The 6416-nt window shown below is 31.9% G+C and overlaps 1 protein-coding gene across 1 annotated transcript in view; it reads right to left on the reverse strand.

Moving 5' to 3' along the window:
- LOC125831588 (pentatricopeptide repeat-containing protein At5g01110-like) overlaps positions 1-6416 on the reverse strand; it is an 809602-nt gene that overhangs the window by 400159 nt on the left and 403027 nt on the right. The window lies entirely within an intron of this gene.

Raw genomic sequence — 6416 nt, forward strand, 5'->3', positions numbered from 1 at the left:
ACTCATCAAAGTTATATTCCTTATCATCAGACATGTCATTATCACTAGAACCATTTTTTGATTCAACATCAGTTTCATATTCACACTCTATCAAGTATGCTTCACAATGGTGAATAATATTTGGTGCAGAAACAATTTCTTCCAAATCGTCCACAACAAAGAAAAGAATCATCTTAAATTGTTCATTTAATAGGTATTGAAGTGTCCTAATTTCTTCAGATCCTTCAACCAAGTAAAAAATTTCAGAAGGCCCTTTCACAAGTATTTGTTTCACAAGTACAAATTTTAAGTTATTTGTGTACTCTTCCACTATCTTATCATAGTCTAAGATATATGCATTTGTGTCTCTCCTAGTAGCAACATACTTCTTGTCATATACTAGTTGTGGTTTTGTAATCCATTTACCCCCCATAATGCAACAACATAGGTCAACAAAAAGATCTTTCATATTGAACTGAGAAAGAAAAACATATACAATGGGCCTCAAACATAGTGACACAATAGGCTAAAATGAATAAGATACACTTTAGGAACCTATACTAAAAAAAAGAGTAAAAACATACATAAATGATTAAGATACACTTTATAAAAAAGGGCATTGGGACCAAGTCCTTAGATACACTTTAGAAATCTATACTAAAAAAAAAAAAAATATACAGGGGCCACATGTTTATCATAACATAAACAATAAAGGGAAAAAATTTGAACAAACAAGCCATAATAAACATTGAAGAAGGGCATTGAGACCATATACATCAAATTCAGATAACACAATACATATTCATATACAAACAAGTCATTTATGAAAAAGGGCATTGGGACCAAGTCCTTACTGCTATGAATTAAAATACAGTGTAAAAATATGTACTAAAAAAAAAGAAAATTCATGCAAGGGTCACATGTTTATTACAACATAAATAGTAGAAAAAAATCTGAACAAATTAGGAAACCCTACTTTATAGGGTCTTGTATGAATAACCTGATGGGCTGTTGGGCTGTTCAGGGATTTTCTTAGTAAGGTGGATTTTTTGGCCTTTTTAAGCCATAAATAAAATGGACTACATGTCAAAATTAATTTTTTTTAAAAAAAAACAATGGAAAAGGGCATTACAAATTCAGATAATACAATACATATTCACATATAAATAAGTAATTTATGAACAAGGGCATTGGGACCAAGTCCTTACTGATATGCAGAAATTAATAAGATACACTTTAAAAATCTAAACTAAAAGAAACATACAGAGCTCACATGTTTATTACAACACTAGTCTCTGGACAGTGCTTTGCACGTGTATTCATGCTAATTTGTTCAAAAAATTTCATTGAGATGGAGGAAGTATATAATAGTTAAATATATTGGTTTTAAAAAATGCAAGCTTATTCTTACTAAAATAAAGAAATTAAAACACATATCAATTCTCTCTTTACATATAAAGTAGAAAGAACTGCTAAAAGTATAACAACAATATTTGAATGCTAAAATTAAAATATTACATGTTGGAATAATAATTTATGTTTCTAAACTTTCATATACAATGATACATAAACATTGTGCATTTCAATAAATTTGTGTTGAACTTTGTTTAGTGAAGTTGATGTTACTGGCTAATCGAACTCTAGACGACAATAGCTCTAGGTACTTCCCATTCTTTCAAATTGTTGCTTTCTCTTCAAGAACAAAAAAAAGATGAAATTAATTAATTAATTAAAATTATGCAAGAGCCTTCAAAAATGGTGAGTAAGAATTCAAGAATTATTTCTTGCCTTTCTATAGCTATTTTTTAGTTTGCATTCCTTGAACCTTTTCTTTCATTAGTCTGCATTTAATTATTCAATACAACTCTTCCTATTCTCCAAACTATTCATTTCTCCTAATTAATTAGTCTACATTTAATTATTTAAAATTATTTAATGCAACTCTTCCTATTCTCCAAACTATTTAGCAATGAATAGAGCACACTTAAATTTGATTAATGGGTAAATCATTAAGGGATACATTTAAATTGGACTTATTCACAAATCTCATGTAAATTTAAATACAATTACTACTATTTCAAATAGATTAGGTATTTTATTTTAATTAAATATAAGAGAAAAATTGCAATTTAACTTTAAACGCTCGTTTTATTTCTCTCCATTTTTATTCATGTCGATAAATTCACCTCAGACTAATATTCTACTTTGAACAGAAACAACACAAAATAATATATACAAAAATACATATTCCAAGCCATAATAAATGTTATTATTTTTTTTATTATGGATGCATTCACCTCAGTTCTCACCTCATGAATTTCTGTAACATTTCATTAATTTGACTGCAAACATAATACTCCATATGTTCCTAATTACTTGTCCACTTTTCCTTTTATAGTTGTCCCTAATTACTTGTCCATTTTGACAAATTAAGAAAGGACAAATTTTTTTATCCATTATACCCTCAATTAATTACTTTGGAAAAAGTAGAACTTCTTAAAAGTATTAAGTTTTTAATTCATCCACTTCATAATTGTCACGCCCCGAGTCTACACCTTGGATGTGGCCGGCACTCAGAGACCATTGTTGGCCCCAAGCGAACCCTTGACCTGGCTACTTAACTCAGCGGAAGACTTAACTCAACACAATATAAGTTCATAAAACAGCTTAAATGATAAAATCTGGCCAAATGGCAACTTATGTCTCAAAATAGAATATCTATAAATACATAGATGAGAGACTCAACTACTGTCTAACTGTCTATGAAGCCTCTATAATATTGAGATGGATGTTGGGACAGACCCCACAACATCCTAATAAAGAAAAAAAACTAGAAAAGCGAATAAACGAGTCCTCCGAATGCAAGGAGGCTCACCACTGACTCTGGAGTGCTTGACTAGATCAACGGTGCGCTGGATGCTGATCATGGTTACCTGCGTCTACATCATAATAAGATGCAGGCCAACTGGCATCAGTACATTGACTGTACGAGTATGCGAGTTGGAATGCTAAACAACAACTTAAGCTTGAAAGGAGTAAGAAGGAACACTTACCTTGGCTCTGTACAACTCATGAATAACTTAACTCAATATAAAGCAATAAGACACATGCAATATATATATAAAGCTTGTAAAACAGTGTAAACAACTTAGTTCGTTAAAGATAAAGCAATAACAAACTCAACTTTACTTATATATAAAAGTAATATAACTTTTGTGGGAGATTCTTCAACCGACAACCATCACTATGAGCCCTAGTGATGGTACAACGTTTTACATCACGTTGCCCAAGGACCATCCTATACCTCGTCGTGATATAGGACCTTACTTAACTTAGTGTATCCACTAACTTAACTTACGTGATCATCTAAAAAGTATAACCCGTTAAATCCCATGTTGGCTACATGATTCTTATGGAGAGTTGAGTTAATATGAACTCGCGTCCCCAATTCGGTGCTCAATACTACTCCCAAAATATACTTTAGCTCATATGTGTTTTAAACACCTCTTTCTTTAGTTTGATATAATTGCTCAAAGTTTAGCCCAAAGGCTCTCTTGAAATCGATGTTCCCTTTACTGAAAACTAGCCTAAAGGCTCTTTTGGAAATCATAGTTCCTTTCATGCTCAAATGTGAAAACATTTATAAACTTCTTTGGGAATACTTAGTTCCCTAATAACTTTTGAGAAATGAACTCAACTCTTTACTCTTTACTTTACTTGAAACTTGAGCCTTAAAATGAAGTTTAAACGTTTAATAAAGACTTTTGAAAACTTTAAGAAACTTTGCTTTGACTTGCTTCTTAACTTCTAGACTTGACTCTTAACTTCTTTGACTTTGATCTTAACTTTCATTGAATTGGATTATGGATTCAAGGTTCATGATCTCATGTTTATGGATGATTTCATGATGATTAGATGTACCTTAAAGTGTTAAAATCAACTAGAAAACATAGGTACATCACTTAGGAACTAGTTCGAAAAAGTGGGAACGAATGGGGAGAACTGGCGTCCCTGGCTCTCTGAGAGGCATGGGGCGCCAGCCCTCAATATTCAGAGACCAGTCTAGGGAGCGCTGGCTGGCGCAGCGTCCCAAGGGTGAACATTCAGAGACCCTTTTCGGGCACGCTGGCTGGCGCGACGCCCCACCCCTATACCCAGGTGTTTGACGACTTTGCTTCTCCGTTTTTCATCTCTAAACCCTCTAAACTCTAATGGTTCTTTCCCCAAACAATTAGGATCATTAGTACCCTCAATACCCAATAGATTTAACTTCGAAAAACAACCCGGAAACACGAATCAAATCAACACTAGGAATTCAACAATCAACCAACAAGAATTCAACAATGTTCTTCAAGAACTTCACTTTTTAACATGTGAACAACCCAAAATCGTTGAATTGAAACAAGTTGGTGTGTGGGTGAACTAACCCATCACTAGAATATCTCACATACCTTAATAGGGATCACCCTCGACGAATTCCACTTCAAACGCTTGACGTTCTTGGCGAAATCTCGGCTTTTCTCCCTTTCTTTCTTCTTTTCTCTTTTCTCCAAGTCCTAAGCGTATTTCTCAATTCTCCAAACTGACTAAGTCATGTTTTTACCCCCAATAAATCCCTAAAAACGAATTAGGAGATTAATTAGAGAAAAGACTACCTTGCCCTTCCCTAAATCCGGATTGGGATTTTCCTCAATCCAACAACCCAACTTCCGAAAGGCATATCTCACTGATACAATGTCGAAATCGTGTAAACTCAGCGGCGTTGGAAAGATCTCTCCAAGGGATTTCCAACCATATCAAGAGCTGCTCCTAACTCATCCTGAGCTAGGAGTTATGGCCATTTGAAAATGGTCAAAACTCACTTTCTTTACTTATAGACAAAATTTTCAAATTTCCTTATTCTTTCCAAAAATAAATATTTTCATATTTTAAACTCTTAATAGTCGTTTCTAGGTGCAAGATGTTACAATAATTAATAGAGGTAAAATGGTAAATTCACTATGTCAATCATTGTTTTCTTAACAGGTGTGTCAATTTAAAAGTGGACAACTAATTAGGGACAGAGGGAATAAGTATCATTATCTTTTAGTTGGAATATGAATGTCAAATATTGCCCTCTCTTTTTTTGTGTAGATAATTTAGTGTTTAATTTTGAAGAGATAATACATTTTTATTATTATTTAATTAGATTAGATGTTGTATTTATTACATTTTGAAAAGTGTAAGGGTAAAATTGTAATCTAACTTTGAAGATAGGTGTTTCCCACTTTTAGTAATATTTTATATATATATATATATATATATATATATAAACAATAGATAAAAACATTCTGAACAAACAGGTCATAATAAACAATGAAAAAGGACATTGAGACCACATACATCAAATTCAGACTAAACAATATATATTCACATACAAACAAATCCTTTATGAAAAAGGGCATTAGGACCAAGCCCTTACTACTATGCACGAATGAATAAGATACGAAATCACATGAGTACTACTATTTAACTCAAATTATTTCCTAAATCTAACCTAACATAAAAGGATCACCATATACGAGACAAAATTCTTAAAAGATTACAAAAATCTAACTTACTCCTATGCACGATTGAAAAAAATACGAAATCACATGAATACTACTATTTTAATTCAAATTATTTCCTAAATCTAACATAACAGAAAAAGATCACCATATACAAGACAAAATTTTCAATTGATTAAAAAATCACAACTCATCCCAATGCACAAACCAATCAAATAAAAAATCATGAATATTACTATTTGAACTCAAATAAATAATTAATTTATTCTCTAATCTAACATACCAGAAGATTATACAAATCACAAATCCTAACTATGTTGCTTTGAAATCATAACTACAATAACATAGGAAAAATGATTTACTATCCTACAATCACAAATATCCACAGATGCTAGCTACTTTGAAACTATAGCAACGAAGATAGATCGTAGCTACTTTGAAACTTAGCTGCGAAGAAAGATTGTAGCTACTATGAACCCTAGTAGCGAAATTAGACTGGTGAAAGGAAGCTTTTTTGAATCTTTTTTACGAAAAGGATTATTTTTAAAAAAGCTACACCAAAAACATATTATTAATATGGTTTAGTCTAAATATTGAAAACTAATGTTAAAAAACATACTCTATTAAAAGAACAATCTCCTCATAAACTAAACTTTTAAATGACTACATTATGGATATTGTTATATTGATTTTTTTAAGAAAATAAAAATGTGGAAAAAGGATGAAATTAAGACTCTTAAAACGTCTATGTGCAAGTGGATGGGCGTGCAGATATGGAGGTCTATATGGCATATTAATAAACACATGAGATGCCACATAACTCTTCCATTGAAGAGAAGGATAAGCCTGATCGTCTAGTAAGTCGGAAAGGTTACTTTTGAGCCGAAAGAT

This window comes from Solanum verrucosum, unplaced genomic scaffold, assembly GCF_900185275.1.
Source record: "Solanum verrucosum unplaced genomic scaffold, falcon-dt-bn FXZP01000049.1, whole genome shotgun sequence".
Lineage (NCBI taxonomy): Eukaryota > Viridiplantae > Streptophyta > Magnoliopsida > Solanales > Solanaceae > Solanum > Solanum verrucosum.